The 20047-nt window shown below is 45.5% G+C and overlaps 2 protein-coding genes across 4 annotated transcripts in view; one reads left to right on the top strand and one right to left on the bottom strand.

Moving 5' to 3' along the window:
- The window catches only part of NKIRAS2 (NFKB inhibitor interacting Ras like 2), a 272510-nt gene that overhangs the window by 85401 nt on the left and 167062 nt on the right, over positions 1-20047 (bottom strand). The window lies entirely within an intron of this gene.
- Positions 13102-20047, top strand: part of ZNF385C (zinc finger protein 385C) — a 154683-nt gene continuing 147737 nt past the window's right edge. For 2 of the 3 annotated variants that reach the window (XM_083582961.1, XM_083582957.1), the window contains exon 1: positions 13102-13228. The gene's annotated coding sequence lies outside the window, so the exon portion shown is untranslated. Of the gene's footprint in view, positions 13229-14494; positions 14576-20047 lie in introns of all 3 variants that reach the window. The other variant, XM_083582959.1, reaches the window with a different exon arrangement.

Below are 20047 nucleotides of genomic sequence, written 5' to 3'. Positions count from 1 at the left end.
TGTTGACCAAGCATATAAAATATTTTCTGGCACGATTAAACTGGCTACCAGCTAGTTTTCAGGCCTAATTCAAAGTGCTGATTTTGACCTATGAAGCCTTCTGTGGGCTCAGGATGCCAATACCTCAAGGAAACACCTCTTCCCCATGAACCAACCTCGACTCTGCATTCATAATCTGAGCTCCTTTTCTATGTGCCCCCTCTGAGAGAGGTGCAGAGGGTGGTAACACAAGAACAGTAGTTGATACATGCTTGTGCCAGAAAGGCATGCCAGCATCATTATTGGTTTTCAGGCATGAGGCAAAAACATTTCTATTTACCCAAGCTTTTGACCCTTTATCTGGAGACTATTAGGTGCACTTGTGGCCTCCCCACACCCTCATATTTTTAGTGGGATGTGGTCCAGTGTTATTTTTCTAGAAAAAGAGGTGCCGGAACTCACCACGAATGCCTCCCTTGTTCTCTTAGAATGGCAATGGCACCCACCTGACAGGTGTTAGAATGGAGTTCCATTGAGTTCTGGCTGGAAAAAAAAAAGCCCTGGTTAGAACTCCCTTCTTAAATACATTATAGATCTGCTTTCTCTGTTTTTATTCTACTCTGGTTTTTTATACTTGGTGGTCATGCTCGTTTCACTTTGTGTATTGCTTTTGGGTCCCTTTTTGTGAAAAAGTGACTAATACATTCAATAAGAAATGATAATGTAAAAGCTGGGCTCATAGATATCCCCTTCCTATCTTCAAGGAGAAAGAGGCCATTGCAAGCACATGATCCCAAAGCATGCCTTTGCAGCATGCTTCTGTTTTCTCCCAAAGTAGAAAGGGACCTCTACCAGTTAATTGCCCTCAAGCTACATCACTGCCTTCATTCTCTCTTCTAAGTCTTTGCATTCATGTTCTTGGCCTTCCTCCCACACACATCTGCTTATATACCATCCCCTGTGCTCGAAGCAGTACCCCTATTCAATCCACCAAGCCACTTTTCTATTGTTCCACCTTTCCCTGGAAAGTTGCTCCTGAATCACACTCCTCTCACCTTGCCTGCACCTCCATTTTCTTCTGACACATTCCCTCCCATATCTCCAGGTAACCGTACTCAGCCACCATGACCTTGCCCTGCTGTTTAGAAAACTGACTGCCACTGAGTATGGCTAGCTATTACAGGCAGTTGTATTAATAAGACACTTGTTGTCGGGTGCATGAGTGTTTAAAACAACGTAGGCTGACTCACGGCCATACGTTTATGGTTTACGTGAAGAACTTTCTCCTGACTGAGCTGAACTCGCTGCCAAGCAGTCTCATTGGATGAGCCCCTTCACCTTTATGAGAAGCAAGAAACATTCCTGCTTGATGCTTATTACAACTGAGTGGTGGTTCTTTCTCCTGGAGCCTTCAGATCATTTTGCAGAATCACAGGGAGGGACGAGAGAGTGCCTACCCCCAGACTGTCACCTGTAGGAATAACGGAGACGACAGGAGGTCGGATGCAGGTGAGCTGTGCGGAAGCACGCTGGCAAGCATGCTCCAAGCAAGCTGCCGGCTAGCTCTGCCGAAGCTTCTTTTATTAGCAGAAGTCAACAATTGGAAACAGTAGCAAAACCACCCTGAACTTAACAGATTTCCATCTAAGCACATTTCCAGCATTAGCAAATACACATGTCAACAGGTGTTTCCCTCAGATGTTCCCCCCGATACTTGATTACGTCCACATTCCTGGTCATGCTCCAGCCAAGCGATATGTCTAACAAACAAATTGTGGGAGGACAAAAGGTCAGGGGGGAAACCCTGTTTTCTAGCCAAGAAGGCAAAAGGTCAGGGAAAGCAGGCGCAATGCTCCTTGACATACTGTTGCACGTCTGGTGCGAGGTTTGCCTTCGCAAAGCGGAGCATTACCTCTACAGTCACCCAGTGCAGCTTCTGTGTTGCTGCCCAATATGGAACTGAGAGCTCAGTTCTTCCCAGGAGTTACCACCTGCAGGGAGACTTGAATTCCAGCCTTCCTATTGGAGCTCTGCTCTGAACCATTATGCCACTGTGGGAAACCATAGGCCCAAGTAACAACTTCTACTTCTTCTTCTTCTTCTTCTTCTTCTTCTTCTTCTTCTTCTTCCTCTTCCTCTTCCTCTTCCTCTTCCTTTTCTTCTTTATTATATTTATTGAGTTTATATACCGCCCTATACCTGGAGGTCACAGGGCAGTTCACAGAAAAGATCACAACATATATAATCAGAATAAAAGCAATAGCCCACTAACCTCCCCCCTCCCCACCAAGAGCCACATTTTAAAAGGGTACAGGATGTCAAACAGATTAACCAAAGATCTGGTTAAAAAGGAATGTTTTTGCCTGGTGCCTAAATGAAGGGGCCAGGCAAACTTCCCTGGGGAGAGCATTCCACAGGCGGGGAGCCACCGCAGAAAAGGCCCGTTCTTGTGTTGCCACCCTCCGGACCTCTCGAGGAGGAGGCACACGAAGGAGGGCCTCTGAAGATGATCTCAGGATCCAGGTAGGTTCATATGGAAAGAGGTGGTCCTTGAGGTATTGTGGTCCTGAGCCTTTACTGGCTCTTTCCTTTACTATATTCCTTTAAATTGCCCGTTCATTATTATTTCTGCTCACGGTATTGGGATGGTTAGGCACAGTCCTGCTATGAGCTCTGTTTATGTCGGCAAAAGTTTTGGACTGGGCGTACTGCTTCGTTTTGGATCAACACTTCCCCCGTAACTGCCCGCCTGAAATCCTGCAATATTTTAGACACAAACGTTCTGCTTCGTTCTGTGTCCCGCTTTTGTTGTGCTATAGTGGAAGAGTGGAATAATGCAATACCACTGGGGAAGCGCTGCAGAACAACTAATAGAGTGCAATGGCCTGGGGACGGTCCAGTATAAATTAATCACTATTACTGTGTCCATGGCATGTTGGGGGGGCAGTCTGAAGGGGCCCTGTGACTGGATTGCTGTTCTTTCCTTCCACAATAAAAACTTCCCCTTCCAGTTACTGTACTTTAGTTCCACGTTTGCTGTTCATGAACTCTATTCCTGCTGTGCTTCCCAGTCCTGAAAGCCTCCCATGTTCTGGGACAACTTTTGAGCAAACCAGATCTTTCATAGCTTCTTGATTGGGATCGAGGTAGCCAAATCTGATACAGGACTCCAGATGGCGACTTACAGGCTCCATACACACATTCTTTCCCTCAAAGAATTTTGAGTACTGTAGTTTGTTAAAGAGGCAAGGCCAGCTCCTGAGGCAAATCCCAAAATAGCATCCGTCTCCCTACCAGCAAAGGAGGGGCAAGGGAAGATCTACATCAGGAACAAGGGGTGGGGGAGAGAGAAAGATCAACATTGGGGACTGCTGCCTGAGGCGATCACCTCACCTTGCCTCATGGGTGAGCTGGGCCTGCTGTGTGAGGTAAAGTACAATGTCCAGAATTATTTGAGAGAAAGAATGTGCTTCGACTATACTTTAAAGGTATAGCATATACCAGTGCTATTTTGATAGAAAAAGAGGTGCCAGAACTCACCACAAACACCTTCCTCGTTCTCTTAGAATGGCAATGGTGCCCACCTGAGAGGTGCTGGAACTGGGGGAGGGGGGGAGCCCTGGCATATATGCAAACTACTGTGAATTTACTTGACTTTCCTATCCTGCTGCCATCCTTTTCCACACACAACGCTTCCCACTAAAGTCTACAAAACCCTTCAATATTGGGTTTAGAATGGCATGCAAACTGAAGGACATTATAGAAAGGCTGCCTTCGTGTTGCGTTTTGGTTAATGAATCGCTCGCAGAGAACTTCACTTTCTCTGGGAATTTATTAAACAAGGAATAGGGCTCCGGACTAGGCTTAAGGCGTTCGGAGAGCACTTTGAAAGAGCAAAGCTGCATACAAGTAGTCATTGCAGCAAAATACTGGCACTGTCATCTCCCCCTCTTTAAATAAGTCGGCTATAGCACTGCTATCAGCATCTTGACAGCTAAGGTATGAGATCCATTAGAGCATCTGTAATTATTTATAGAGGAGAAAACATATTGCATTGATTTTTATTTTTTTAAAACAGGATTGCCCAGCAAGGGAGCACTCCCTGTTTCTAGGGAAGAGTTCTTAAAAAGTAATAATTATCTTAGTTATAACTGCCAGCAGAATGAAAGCTCTTCACTTTTTTTCTGAACATTATTTCACTCCGTTCAGTGAACTATATAGCACTTAACCCGCAGAAAATGCTGAATGGCATTTAACAATTCTGGGGAAGGTCTAAGTTGTCCAATAGATATTATATAGTACAGATTTGGGGGCACACATATTTATGCACAATTTTTTTGGTACAAGCTACATGTTACATGGACTGTAAGTAGATCAAACCTATCCATTCTTAAGGAAATCAGCCCTGAGAGCTCACTGGAAGGACAGATCCTGAGGCTGAGGCTCCAATACTTTGGCCACCTCATGAGAAGAGAAGACTCCCTGGAAAAGACCCTGATGTTGGGAAAAATTAAGGGTACAAGGAGAAGGGGATGACAGAGGATGAGATGGTTGGACAGTGTTCTCGAAGCTACCAGCATGAGTTTGACCAAACTGCGGGAGGCAGTGGAAGACAGGAGTGCCTGGCGTGCTCTGGTCCATGGGGTCATGAAGAGTCGGACACGACTAAATGACTAAACAACAACAACATGTTACATCCTACCATTTTTGGTGACGTCACAGAATATGCTGTGGTTGAGCTCTCAGGCTGGAAGCTGGAAGCTGTACATGAATTAGAGGAATGCAACCAAGAATCCTACACAATGTCATATACTTGCTAGGTCCTATTACTGCACAATGTCATGTTGCTTAGTGTCAGGTGTGCGTGCAGGAGCCAGGCCCTGGGACCAATAGGAATTTGCAGGACTGGGGCCTTCCTAAGTTTGTTCTGAAGAGGCAAGGCGCGGCCTCACAGGTGAGGCTGATTGGTAACTCACAGCACCTGGTGGCAAGAGCTGGGAAGGGATATAAGGTCAGCATTTCCCTTCAGCTCTTTGCCACAGCAACACATTCCCTGCCTTGCTGCGTTTGATTACTTGACTCCTTGCTTCTTGATCCTCGGACCCTTGACTTTGTGACTCCTTGCTTCCTGACCCTTGGACCCTTGGCTTCTTGACTCCCGGCTCTCTGACCCTCGGACTCTTGGCTTTCTGACTCCTGGCTTCTGGACTCCCATTCTTGTTCCCACCCCGCCATCTTGCCCCTGGTCCCGAAGTCCCCAGCCGGGACTTCCACCACCCGTGAACCGGACTGTGCATGCAAGCTAAGTGTTGAGTGTCCTAGGGCAACCTGCCAACATCAAAAGGCAGCACACATTTTGGGTTAACATGTCACGGTTTTGTAGCTCCAGCCCTGCCAAGCCAAGAAGGGACAGTCTGGTTTAAGCCCCCCAGGTGAGATCCTGGAGATCCTGGCAAGTAGGGTAGGCACCGCTTTGTGGTTCATTGACCATCTCTAGTGACTCATTTGGAAGACAGAAGCTTCAGGCTAAGAAGCAATATTATAACTGATGGCGTATCTAATTTTTTTTCTCTCTGCACTGCTTATAGTCTAGATGCCACTGAATACTAGTTGCAGAGGGGCAATAGAGAAAGAGGACTACTGTGCATCCCTGGTTGTAAGCTTCTTGGAAGCATCTTGGTTGGACATTGTGGGAAACAAATGGTGGACTAGACGGGCCTTTGAGTCAGCTCAACAGGGCTTCTCCTACAGGAATTTCACCAGTCCAGACTCTGCTCCCCCTCTCCATCCCTGGCTTTCTCGCATGCTCCGGATCAGGTAGGTGCAGCACTGCTTGCAGAGAGTCAGTGGGAGATTTTGCGTGATCTATATACCAACAGCAGTGAGCTAAATCAGGTGGTGTGGAGGAAAGCAAAATAACAATTGGCCTGAGTGGTAATGATGGATATGAAAAACCTTTTCCAGATGGCAGTCCATTTTGACAGGTGGGTGTCAATCACTTGGTGACGTTAGATAACCCAAAGTTTTTTTTGGTTTTTCTCCATTTGGGGTTGTAGCTCAAGCCATACCTGCAGAGGAAGATATTTTGCATTGCCGGCTTCGGTAAAACATTGGAGGTTTATAAGCAGAGGTTGGATGGCCACCTGCCATGGGTGCTTTAGTTGAGATTCCTGTATTTCAAGAGGTTGGATCAGATGACTGGCAGTGTCCCTTCCAACTCTACAATTCTATGTACTGACAACAAGCCTGCGATGGGCAGGGATTGGAAATGCTACAGGATTCCTCAACAGGCACTCCACCGCTTTTGATCCCAGCAGGTTTTCTGTCAGTACTGATCAACTGAATGGTGCTGACAGCAAGCTTCACTTGCCAAGGAATAACCAGGAGTGTACTTTAAGGCTCCCTGTTTGCTGTCAGATTCATCTCTGCCCACCCCATATATGGCATCAGGAATGGGACTGGTGAATGTAGGTTGGGGAAAACGGCTGTGTGCCTAACTGGGACCCATGCCATGCCTACCTAGGCCCATGGAATTGAGGTTCCACACCTCTGGTGTATTTATTTATAATTTTATTTATCAAATTTGTATGCCACCCTTCATCTGAAGACCCCAGGGCGGTTTACCGCATAAAAATACAAAATAGAAACACAAAATACAAAAGAAAGAAAGAAAGAAAGAAAAAATAACACCCCTCCTTCCCACAAGCACATTTAAGATGGATGTTACTCAGCCAAAGGCCTGGTTAAAGAGGAATGTTTTCACCTGTCACCTAAAGGTGTATAATGAAGGTGCCTGACAAACCTCCCTGGGGAGAGGGAGCAACTGCAGAAAAGGCACGTTCTTGTGTTGCCACCTTTCGGGCCTCTCATGGCAGGGGCACACAAAGAAGGGCCTCCGATGATGTCCACAGGGTCTAGGTAGGTTCATATGGAGAGAGGCGGTCCTTTAGGTATTGGTATCCCAATGTAGGGCTTCCAGCCAGTAGGGTTACTGACCAAAAGAAAAATTGCTCTGTCTTTTGTGTATTTAACAGCAGCTTGATCTACAGGGATAATCAGGTGATGCTTATCATGGCAATGAGATAGGCATTATCACCTGCTAAAGTCTAGCACAGGGGTAGATATGGAACATGTGGCCCTCCAAATGTTGTTAGTCTACAACTCTTTTCATCCCTCACCACTGGCCATGCAGCTGTTGAAATGCACAAGAATGGAGGCAGATAAAAATATAAGAACTGAAAGCACCAGTGGATGGCATTCCCTTCCTGATTGCATGCATGGAAATTAGATTCCAAACATGAGCGGAGCAGTCTAGCAAATTTTTGCTGGACCACCAAACTCCTTGAGGTATTTCTATTTGGGACAGTACATGATGCCCCCAAGAAAGGATCTCTCCAAAAGTCTGGAGAGAGGGAGTCCGGACTCCAATGAGCTACAACTTGCAGGGGGTGAGGAACAAAAAATTATTTCAAATCTGCTGTTAGCCCTTGGAATGCGGCCTTCTAAAAAAACCCCTATCCATCAGATAAGTAAAACTAGTGTGCAGATTGAGTATCAGTTTGCTTGTTTCCTTGGGCGGAGGGGCATGTGTGATGAGCTTCTGTTTTTATAGCTGTCCACCCAGTGGCTTTTAAAGCCTTGAACTTTCGGATGCTGGAGAGTAATTAATAATAAAGCAGCTCTGCAAAAGGAGTCAGCAAAAGGAGTTTTAAATAAAACATCCAGTAGCCAATTTACCCTTACTTAAAAAGCAAACACCCTCTTTCCGGGAACACGAAAGGGCAATATAATTGTATATATATCTATATTGCTTTCCTGCCCTTGTAGGGTAGCTGGATTTCAGTGCCGGTTGATTTCTGTAAAACGTGGTGTGCCTGGATGGGGAAACTGTTGGTTACTCCCAACTGTGTTAAATGCTAGAAAAGAAATAAAAATTGACTACAGCATCCGAGTCAAAGCTTTCTGATGGCTGAACATGGCTTACTTGACTTGCCAAAGGTGGTTGTTGGGTCAGTGTGAACAGCAAACAACTCTGGAGGTATTTGCTTAATTTGAAGTGTTCCAAAGGCCGTGCACTCATGAAAGGGCTTTCATAACAGATGCTGTTCAACGTTATTAAGTGGCCCCAGTCCAGGACAGCTGTTATAATGTGAGCCTTTCATCGCCTCCAGCTGAACAGTACGGGATTTCCACCCCTAAACAAGCCACCCTGAGCTGTCAGTAGTGGCCTCTGTGTGATATATTCAGGCCTCCTTCTAGAAGTGTTTGTTACCCGTGTTCTTTTTCTGGGATACTGTTTTCCAAAAGCAGGCTTTTCAAAAGTCTATTACCCGCCCCTCCACAAAGTTCACCACCCACTTTTTCCATCGTTCGGTTCCCCTGCCCCCTGCAGCCAAAATCATCCATGCTGTGTATTTGGTTGCCTTCTAAGAGTAGTGTGATGCACTGGCCAGAATGTTCATCTTCTTGCCATAAAAGGTTTTGCTTTCGAACACATGCATATCAAGTTGCTGAGGAGTTGATCTGCCGGCAACCCTGATGTGGATGCGAAGCTGGCAGTGACACCATCCTGTCCCTTAAAAGATAACGAATGCATCAGACATCACCTTGCCGACAAAGGTCCGTATAGTTAGAGCTATGGTTTTCCCAGTAGTGATGTGTGGAAGTGAGAGCTGGACCATAAAGAAAGCTGATCGCCGAAGAATTGATGCTTTTGAATTATGGTGTTGGAGGAGACTCTGGAGAGTCCCATGGACTGCAAGAAGATCAAACCTATCCATTCTTAAGGAAATCAGCCCTGAGTGCTCACTGGAAGGACAGATCCTGAAGCTGAGGCTCCAATACTTTGGCCACCTCAAGAGAAGAGAAGACTCCCTGGAAAAGACCCTGATGTTGGGAAAGATGGAGGGCAGAAGGAGAAGGGAACAACAGAGGACGAGATGGTTGGACAGTGTTGTCGAAGCTACTAACATGAGTTTGACCAAACTGCGGGAGGCAGTGGAAGACAGGAGTGCCTGGCATGCTCTGGTCCATGGGGTCACGAAGAGTCGGACACAACTAAACAACAACAACAACGATGCATATATCGCGTGGTTCTCACCAACGCTGAAAGAAAAACATGGATGGGATGTTGGGCACAGAGGTGTGGTCCAGAAGGCAGGGCCCCAGGGGGCCACTAGGTGGCGCATCGGAAGATGGCTGACAATAACATCTCTCCGACCCACACGAGGTAATTTGGAGGCTATGATGGGGGTAATTAGCCTCCTTAACCCCCCCAGGATTATGGGGGGGACGGCCCTTGCCTGCTGTGCCCTATACCACCCCCGAATTTGTGGGGGTGGGGGCACTAGGCACAAAGCCCTCCTGTGGGATTCTGGCACTCCTTGATGCCGTCTCTGATCCGCGCCTCTAGTTTGCAAGAATCTTCAAAAGAAACAATTTGGACGAGATAAATTGCACATACTTCAAGGAAAAAGGGGGAGTAAAGACTGCTGACAGAAGAGATCTCTGATAACAAGGCAAGAATAAAATATGAGAAGATACGACAAGATACGGTATTGCAAATGACTGAGGGGGGAGGGGGGAAAAAACCTTCCTTTCCTTTTTATGTGATTTACAAGAATCCCCTCCCCTAATGAGTCAGAACTTTAAGGACTTAAGCTGTGATTTAAGGCTGTGTGGAGATAAACTTTCGAACCAAAGCAATGTTTCAAGACGAAGCTGGAAAGTTAAGAGTTTTGGAATGACGCAGTTAAAAATGCCGTCGCCATCTTGGGAGGCATTGTTGGAGCTCTTGGGTCTGGGAGGAGAAAGAGAGAAATAGTGCTGATTACATATCGTGGATTAACTCCTCTGTGGGATTTAAGAGCGAAAAATGCCTGATTTATGATGGAAAGAGTGATGTTATCTACGAAGGAGATATATGGAAACCATCTGGACTTAGATTGGAAGAACGGGAAATTCACACAGGATTATTATATTTGCTTATCGGCTTAAGGAGACTAACAGAAGAGATCGTAAAAGAAAAAGAGAAATTATATGAACAAGATATGATGTGGAAACACCAAGATAAGACTGGATAGAATTATGAACTTTGTCTGGACTGATTGGGACTGATTTGGACACTAACGCAGTAATAAGAAGATGATTTGAATCCCCCTTTGGATCTTGAAGTATGGGTTCCCCCAACAAAATTTAAAAATTTGGCTTTGTAATTTGGAATTTATGTGATGTGATTTAATTTGATGTGATTGGCCAGTTAATAAAAATTATTTAAAAAAAAAAAAAAAACAGAAGGCAGGGCCCCAGAACCAATAGGTAGAAACTTTTGGGAAGCAGATGTCAGCTACATGTTAAGAGAAACGTCATAACGGTATGAGTTGTTTTGCCAGTGGAACAGACTGCTTACTCAGGAAGTGATGAGCTCTCCTTTGCTGGCTGGCGGGCCACCTGCCAAGGGATGCTGTAGCTGCCGCATCCTGCGCTCGTGATCCTAAATTGAGTTGGACTGGATGACCTTATAAAGGTACCTTCAAACTCTGTGATTCATATACAAATTCAGAGCCGAACAATGTTAACTTATTATTATCAATTATAATATTGAATAACAGCAGGCTAAAATTCTTCAGGGACAGCTGGGGTGTTCTTATTTTGGGGAATGCTACAACTGTTGAATTTGACCTGTGGTTCACCTGTTCAATGCAAAGAGCAAAAAATGGACACGCTCCCACCTCCTTTCGAATGTAAGGAAGAGCCTTGACTCCTGGATGAGACAAAAAGAAAGGCCCATCTTAGCCCAGTATCCTGCTGCCAAAAGTGGCCAGCCAGATCCTTCTGGGAAGCCTGCAAAAAGGATCAGGTTAACAGCCCCCTCCCAATGCTGTTTCCCCCAGAAACTGAACACAGTGACTACAATGGTGTTTACTGACCTATCAGGCTATCTATCATCCTACATGTCTACCCAGAAAAAAGTTCCACTGAGTTCAGAGGGGTTTTACCCCAAGCAAGCAGGTACAGATCTAAGCCTATGCTGATAAGCACATTTTGTCACAGCAAATACATTTTTGTCTCATTTCAGTTGGGTGAGACCCTCTCAGTTCCATTGGGAAATGACAGAAAGCGAAGAAATCCCGTCCCTTTGCTTCACCCCTTCGTAAGTTTATTTATATCTCCTTACTGCGTCCTCTGTCAGTGAGGTGGCTGCCTCAGGCAGATTTTTTTTGAAAGGGCAGCAAAATGTTAAGTTATTTAATTTATCATTTTTGGATTTATTTATTTTTATGCCAGGGAGAGGGAAGAAATGTCTGCCACCAAAATAACTTAGCTGGCCTTGCACCTTGATGGGGGTATTTGGGGGGGGGGTCAATATGCTGTGGCATCTCAGGCAGTAAAACATCATGGTCTGGCCCTGCCCTCCATTCTTAGCTTTTCTGCCATATCTTGTATGGAATATGCTGTTCCAGCTCACCTGTGAAGCAAAGTGAGGTAACCTTGTTCCTAATGTAGATCTTCACTCACCTGTTCTTCCCTGGTGGGAGTGGGAAGCCATTTTGTGGCTTGCCTCAGGACCCAAATGTCTTGGGTCGGCCCTGTCCGTAGGAGCAAATTCCTAGGGACCCCAATAAAATTATTTGAGTGAGCTGGTCCCCTCCAGGTTGATGGGCATTGCTATTCAAATGGTGTGTGTCTTGTGATCAATTATGTGGGGTGGGGCTTACTTGGGCACCCCAATATTTTATTCAAGTTGGCACCCTTGGCCCTGTCACTCACTCTCTCTCACACACGTCTAGTCTAAGACATTTTGGCACCTGAGGTGACCACAAAATTTTTCCCCTCCCTCCCACCACCAGAGAAGAAGGGGCGGGTGAAGATCTACATCAGGGAGAATCAAGTACAGTGGTACCTCGGGTTAAGTACTTAATTTGTTCTGGAGGTCCGTTCTTAACCCGAAACTGTTCTTAACCTGAAGCACCACTTTAGCTAATGGGGCCTCCCGCTGCCGCCGCGCCGCCAGAGCACGATTTCTGTTCTCATCCTGAAGCAAAGTTCTTAACCTGAAGCACTATTTCTGGGTTAGCAGAGTTGTTTACCTGAAGCATATGTAACCTGAGGTACCACTGTAAACCTTACCTGACAGATGAAGTGGGAATCAAAGGCTGATGTTGTGGGATGGGAGGCACTCTGAATCATGCCAGGTAGGTGCAAAGCCCAGGAGAGCTCAGAGGACAGCCCCCGCCATTTCTTCCCTAGAAAGTGATCAGCAACGCATCCCATTTGCCAAGAGGCTGTTGGGGAGGGCACTGGGGGATGGCTGCTGAACTGGTGGCAGGTCTGGCTTCCAAGCAACACGTCACAGCCATCGCTGCCCCTGTGGCAGCACACGAGGCATTCCTCAGAGGCCAAAATCCACTGCCCCTGTGTATCCTGCTGCCCAAGGCGGTTGCCTCACCTTGTCTCATGCATGGACCGGCCCTGCACACCGAACCCACCCGCATGCCCTTGGTGCCCTCCCCTCCAGTGCACCTCCTGGGTTCCAGCTGTCAAAGTAAGCTGCAGCACATGGGGGCATGGGGAGACAGGGGGCCCATCTTGCCCCAAGGGTGCCAACCTGAATAAAATATTGGGGGGCAGGTAAGCCCTGTGCTGCGTAATCAATCACAAGACACGGCCCACGCACACCATTTGAATGGCAATGCCCATCAGCTTGGGAAGGGGGGCTCTCAAATATTTTATGGGGGGGCGGCGAAGGGTCTTTGGCCCCTAGGAGTTGGTTCCAATGTTTTGTCCTTTGCCTCCGGCGGCGAAAGGTCTTGGCTCCAGCCCTGGTTTGGTTCCCCTGCTATTTATTTTTGGTGATTAGGCTAAACAAGCAAGCAAACACTCCCGGATGCTTCAAGGCAGGCGGGTGATGCACCCCCCCTCTCCCCCCCAAAGGAGCCAGCAATGCAAAACGTTTTCCCCCCCCTTGGGCGCTAATTGGTGCAGCTGTCGCGCTTGGCCCTCTCGCCCGGGTCACGGCTCTCCCTCCACCGCAGCGCGAGGCGGAGGAGCGGCCGGCAGCTACGCCCCCCACGAGCCCGGGATGGCGCGCGTGCGCGTCCCCAAGGGTCCGGGGAGGCTGGCGCGCGGCGTTGGCACGCGCACTCTGCCCTAGAGCGGGCGCTGCGCTGCTGCTTGCTGCTACCTGCTAGCTGCCCGCGAGGAGGAGAAGATGTTGCAAGCCATGCCCGGCTGAGCAGCAGCTGGCCAGGTAAACTGCATGTGGGGGGCTGGGTGCGTGGGGTAGGGGGAGAAGGGGAGTGGGCGGTATAAAGAGGTGTGTGCATCTAGGCGCTTGCAGGGGATTCTGCCCCTCTCCGGAGAATCGCGTTTGGCTGTGCAAAAGGCGAAGGAGGCGGAACCGGTCTTTGCTGCTCCGTTAACTCACGGGCAGGTGTGCGTGGGGGAGGAAAAAAAGTGGGCTTTAGGAGCACGCAGGAGACTTCTGCGTGCCCCACGCAGCGGGGAAACGCTTTGGAAAGAGGGAAGGAGGGCAAGCCCATCTTAACCCACCCACCTGCCCTCCGTCAGAGCCTTGCATCTCCTGCCAGTCGCTGCTCCTACCTGTCAGTCCCTTCCATTCATTTTCTCTGGCTGTCATTCATTCAGCCTTTACTGGCATAATTTCGACAATAAAATTCATAGAAGAAAGGGAGGGGGAAATCCATAAAACGTGGGTAATCCAGACGGAAAGACTCGGTACCCACCATTAAGTAGTTTTAAATTAAACTTTAAAAATCTCAATTTAAATAATCCTGGATTACAGATTCTTTGCAAACAGATACTTTAAGCTTCGAAGGAGTCTGTTTGTCTTTGTATTCCACTTTCCCTTCCCTTCCTAATTCCTCCCCCCCTTCATGTTTTCCGCCTCTCTTTCTCTCCTTGATTCCCCACCCCCCCTGGCAATTCACTTTCTTGCCTATTTCTCCTTCCGTCCCTCTGTTCCATCTATACCTGCTCTCACCTGGTTTTATCTCTCCAGGTGATCCGGTTTCTGTAAGAGAGAAGGAAAGGGAACTTTTGGAAAACCCTCCTCTATCCCCCTCAGGAGTCTGGATGTGGTGGGGTTGCCCCCCCTCTCCCAACTTGTGTTGATTTTCCTGTATTTTTTTTATGTTTCATGAACAAGGTGTTAGTGTGCTGCAGGCCAGCAGTCGTGTAAAGATGCTTTATTTAATAGGAACCAAAAATCATGTTTCGGGAGGTGGAATGTCCTTTGCAGAAGAAGGGTAGTCGGTGACCCAAGAATGGTCATTTTGTAGGAAAACTCTGTATTGGGACACTTTTTTAACTTGACTGTGGTTTCAAGGGATTTCAGATACAAACCATGGGACTATGAACTGCATGACTTTAGCCAAATGGAAGAATATGTTCAAAAGTGCAGAGGAGATAGTCCTCATTTGTTGCTACTCCTTACAATACCATTTTTAGTGAATGTTAGGTGTCTGAAACTTGGTTTCTCATTCTTCATTGTAAGCTTCTGATTATTGGAAACCTAGTTAGTGGCCCACGGTATGAAGACTGCATCACTGCATCAGAACCAACACCCCCGGACAAGGTGAGCTGTGTAAGCTGCAAGCTTGCATGCTTTTGCAAACAAAATGCTTCCTCTGTCTCTAGTTGATGCCTGGTGCAAGAGTATGCAAGCTTTTGACATAACAGATCTCTGCCAGGCAACGGAAAAGGCAGATAATGCCTCATAGTGCACCAAGTGCTGCTGATATACGACTGTGCAGTCTTTTGAGCTACACAAGCAGTTCAGCAATGGGAAAGATAAGCAAATTGCCCTACTTTCTTTTGCTGTAGATATACACACAACACAACCTTTTTGAGTTACTCAGGTCTCAGCAGCTGCACAGAACTTTTAGGATGTGTTTGTATTACCAGCTTAAAATGCAAGTTGTTTGTCTCAATTTGGATGGAAGCTGGTTGGGGGGCGGGAATGCACAAAAATGCAGCATTTTATTAGAAACAGCAGGATTGATGTGTACACCGCTTCTCAAATTAAGTGATGGGAGTGAACTCGATGCAGAAAAAATGGGATTGGGTTTGCACCCTTAAGTCAACATTTTTTGTGTATCTAAAAGACCCTGTGTGTCAGCAGAAGCTGGATTAATAATATATATTTCCTTACATATCTTAGCCAAGCAGACCACCTTGTGAATCGTTTAACTGAAAAGGCTCAAAATCGTTTACAATGGTGGAAGAAGTTTTAATAGTGTTTCAGTGTGATCATTACAGAGCTCTTTAAGTGGCCAAACCCAGCATAATATATATATTATTTTTTTACAGTAGGCTTGTGCTAACTTTGAAATACGCATAGTAAAGAATTAATTAGGCACCGGACAGAATTCTTCACTAGGTTGATGACGAATTCTTTCTCACTTCAGTCATTTCCACACTTTAGTCCGGTGAAATTGGACAACGAAAGTAGTTGGTTAACACCATATAAACTTTCAAGTTAGACACAACTCTTTGTCATACAGCTTCATGTTGGGCTTATGGGCTGAGTTCTGCATAACTGCTATGTGGGGAAGTGTCCATTGCCGGGCAGTTTACAGCCCCACACCTCAACAAAAATTAATCCAGTTTAAATTACTAGCTGAGCCACACTGCATCATTTGAACTTTGGAGCTAACTCAAGACCAACCATTTTGCATCAACAATAGTTTGCACATAGTTTTTGTGTGTTTGTTTGAATCTATCAGTCTAACAAAAACTTTGCTTCCATTCTCGATGTGTTCTCTTTATTTGGGTCACATCCTGTGGTTGGGAATTCTCCACTACCCATAATCCTATTAAAAAAGAAGATGGGACAATGATACCTCCCTCTCTCAAGGGCACCAGTAGGGTGACTGTTAATTGTACAATAACGGTTCTGGTACAGATAGATTGTTCACAGTGAAGCTTTGACACTTTTATTAACCTTCCAAAGGAGCTTGTCCTTGGTTGGGAATCGTAGGAGGATATAGTCCTGTTTGCTTCAAGAGTACCTTGCAATCACAGGTTTTTGCAAACTTGTCACTTTACTGGACATTAAAGCACCCAAAACCAGCTGCTGCATGGCAAACATTTTGGGGTGCTCCCATATGTGAGTTTTGGACAATTTACACCAAGGGATGTTAACAGGGCAGGATCTTCTTCCGGCAACCCAGCCAGATGGGAGGGGTCTAAATAAAATAATAATAATAATAATAATTCTAAGGGTCTCTTTTGTCACAACAAATCAGACAAGAAAAAGGAAGGGATAGTAAACATCCAAACACTTTCTTAGATCCAGTGTTTGTTTGTTTTTTAAATTACAACAAGCTGCTGAACAAGAAATGGAACAATTACTCAAAAAATGTGATGGATTTTTTTGGGTTTGAATAAGGCTTGTGTGTCTCACTTTCCCAATACAAAATACAGTTGTCTGTTGTTTGGATGTGTAGTGTGCATATGAGATATTTAGTGCTTCAGTAGTCAGCACATCTCATTTTTTTTGTATTTTGTATTTCTGCAAATGCGTAACCTGAGCCCAAGTGTAGTTATAACTGCAGGTACCTTAGTTGGGGATGGAATGTACTCAAACAGGCCCCCTTGCAAACCTCAGTACTGACCAAAGCTGTGCAGTTTACGTTACTGAGAAAAATGGGATTTCTGTGCTAGAACTGTAAGAAGCTTTCATACAAATTCAGTGGGGCATTTGTGTGTGTGTGTGTGTTATTTTGGAATGTGTGTGTGTGTGTGTGTGTGTTTTTAAAAGCAATTTCAGATTCCCCCCTGAAATTCAATATTGAAATAAAAAGCAACAGCGCACCCCAACTTCTTAATTTTTGTTTATTATCCTTAAGTCAATAATATTTATATGAGCATGCCAGATCCAGATTTAGATGTATTGGTATTTAGTATTTGATTTGTTGCTAAAACAGCATTAATCATTTGTGGGCGGCAGAATATCTATTTAAAAAACCTGAATATCCCAACAGATAGCTTCTTTCTTGTCCTTTGAATCCATTTATCTGACATAAATGTGGTTGGTTTTTTTCCTTTTACATCTTGTACGGCAACAAATAAAATTATCCATAAAAAACAAGTCTTTAAGAATAAAAGGTTTGACCACCACCAGTAATTTTTTTCAGCTCCAGAAGTTCCATTAAAAAAGTTACTACAGTACATGCAAACACAATCACGATCGGCTTTTAAAAAATACAGTCCAATTGCGGTTCCTTAATGGAAAACCAAACATCATTATAAAAAGCAACTGAAGGTCTATAGCTAGTAGGTGTACGATTTTGTTGTGTTTCTTGCACCACCAGGTCTGTGTGTAAAGTTTCCAGCTCTATGGCAAGTAGTTTCGACAAAAGGGACTGGTGGGTAAGAGCGTTATTGCCGCTTATACCAGATTGATTTTGCTCAATGATTTTGTTATTATCTGAAACCATGGATGGCACTTAGGAACATAGGAAGTTGCCTTATTATGAGTTGGGCCAGCCTGTTTCGGCTGTCAGTGGCTCTCAGAATTTCAGGCAAGGGTCTCTCGCAGCCCTAATAGGCTCCCCTTTGGGCCACATAGATAATTTCAGACTGTGGACATAGGGTGGTAATGTGTATTGATTGCTTTGCTTACTTTAAAATGGGGTTAGCTAACTCTGTTTGATTTTGGGCAGGGGGCTTCAAACCTCTTGCTCCTTCTGCTGGGTGGGGGCCCTGGACTTCAGCCCCATAGTCATGCTCTGAGTGCAGCGCTGAAGAGATCCTTCAGGCTGGGCTTCCTGTTAGAATCTCATGAGAGCACGCTGTTTGAGAGCCTTGGCAGCTGGTCCATAACGTTTATAGTTTTTGTGCCCATAAAGTAATTACGCCTTTGGCAAATTAAGCTCAGTGATCGGAAGTGGGGAACCAAGAGAAATAATCTGCAAACAGAAGAGATCAGCCGTCCCCTTGTGTCTTCAGATACATTATTCAATTAATTTGGCTACTTATGCAATGTAGATTAGCGCTTGCGGTGGTTTTATATTCCCTTTAAAAGGGCATGGAATGGACTATTTGAGGAGTGGTGTGCAGTGTGTGTTTTGTGCGTGCGCGCGCATGCTTAGAAACCTTACCCATGGATCTGAAGTGAAATTTGCAGGTTGAAAAGAAAATATGCAGCACAGAAGTACAGAATTCCTGCATACATTTTTCCAGCTGTGTGTGAAAATTGAGGTAGTGTGTCTCTCTCCCCCCTACACACACACACACACACAGAGAGAGAGAGAGAGAGAGAGAGAGAGAGAGAGAGAGAGAGAGAATGAATATGCTATTAGCAACTAGACCAGCAGTGAATTTCAAGAGAGCTGTAAAAGTTTTGATAACACTAGTGAAATTCCTCAGGGGCATTTCTCTCATCTCTGCTTTAAAGATACCTGGTCACGGTGCTTAACAGAGGTGTGTGAGTGAGAGAGAAAGAGGGGGGGAAATGACAGCACTTGCTATTCACATGGGAGAGAGGTGTGGGACAAGACATACAGTGGAGAGAAAAACAGATAATGCTGTGATTATGGGGAAATGATGGGCAGAGAAAGGAGGCGGAGGGTATGCGGAGAGCGGCACATATGCAAATATCTAGCAGGGATGGAAGCAACCGCACTTGAATTCAGAGATGTAGGTGCTGTTCCAGACAATTTGGCATGTTACTTTGATGCTCTGGACGCACTCAATAAATGATTATGGTAAATAAGAGGGGTGTTTTATTCCCGAACGCCTCCTTTGATAGAAACCAGCTGTGACACAAGAGCAGTCGAGGTTCCCAGCTTGTTGTTCTTATCAAAAAGTGAAAACTACTTGGGGGATCATTGAGGCACATATATTTGCTTGCTTTAATTTATTGCAATGGTATATGCAGGTGTTCTCTCTCTCTCTCTCTCTCTCTCTCTCTCTCTCTCTCTCTCTCTCTCTCCCTCCCTCCCCAAGAACTGAACAGTTGTCCTTTCAGAAGCTGACGCTGAACGGCCTGTACTGTTTGCCTGAGACAGCTATGATAGGTGTTATAGTTGAAAACAAGATCATTATAAAGTTTGCACACTTCCATAAACAGAGCCATTACTTAGTGTTGCTAGGCTCTCAGCAAAGTCTGCAATTAAAAAAGAGAGATGTCTTTCAGCTCCTATGTCAGCAAAGTCCTTCCTGGAATTTGTCCCCACCCTTCTTAAACTTTTTTCGGTTTGGTACCCATTTTATACTCAAAACAAGCTGTTCCCTGGTCTCAGCCTTTTGCAGTACACAATCCAGGCATTGAGACAGGGCATGCCTTTTAAGTTGCTGTCTTGTGTTTGAGTACATTTTTGAAAGTTTGCCTACCTCTTTCCCGCAAGCTGTGATTTTATATGAGTGAAGTAGCCCTTGGTGTTCCTCCTCCACACCCTTCCCCGAGTTAGAAACATCTTACTGTATTTCTTTGCTCAGAACCTGGAAGGAAGTTTTGAATCGTACAAAACAAACAGAATGTACAACTCTGGAACAGTGCAGAGGAGCTGGCCAGACACTGTGCTGCCATAATTTTAGACTGATTGAAACATACAAAGACTGCTGCTCAAGCAGCAATTGCAATTTCTTTATCCGCTGTCAAGAATTATGTCCATGATCTTGAGAAATGTCAATTTGCACTGGTGAGGACAAATAAGAACTTCTTTACACGGCCCACAAACGGTCATAAAGAACGCCTGTATGTTTCAGAAACTTATTGGAAGTCTGCCGGGAGGCGTAATAACCAGAACTGGTAATATGCCTTCAAGCTGTTTGTCAAGGAATCAAAGGAGGAAATGGCCTCAAATGTTATCCAATCTGAGTGCCCGCCTAAAGGCAGGATCCTCTGAGCAACAGCAACCATTTCCCCCACAGCTGAGGGCCTTTTTATCACAAGAGTTTTAGCCCATAGCAGCTGCGGGAAGAACAAGGCTGTCCTTGTGGACATAGTTGCATACAAACTCTGAACATGAAATTCATCTCCTAATATTAATGTTGGTCCCCAGATTGCAAGTGACATAAAGAACAGAATGCCACACCTGAA

This window comes from Podarcis filfolensis (assembly GCF_964270895.1).
Source record: "Podarcis filfolensis genome assembly, chromosome: 13".
Taxonomy (NCBI): domain Eukaryota; kingdom Metazoa; phylum Chordata; class Lepidosauria; order Squamata; family Lacertidae; genus Podarcis; species Podarcis filfolensis.
This window is presented reverse-complemented; position numbering and strand designations above follow the sequence as displayed.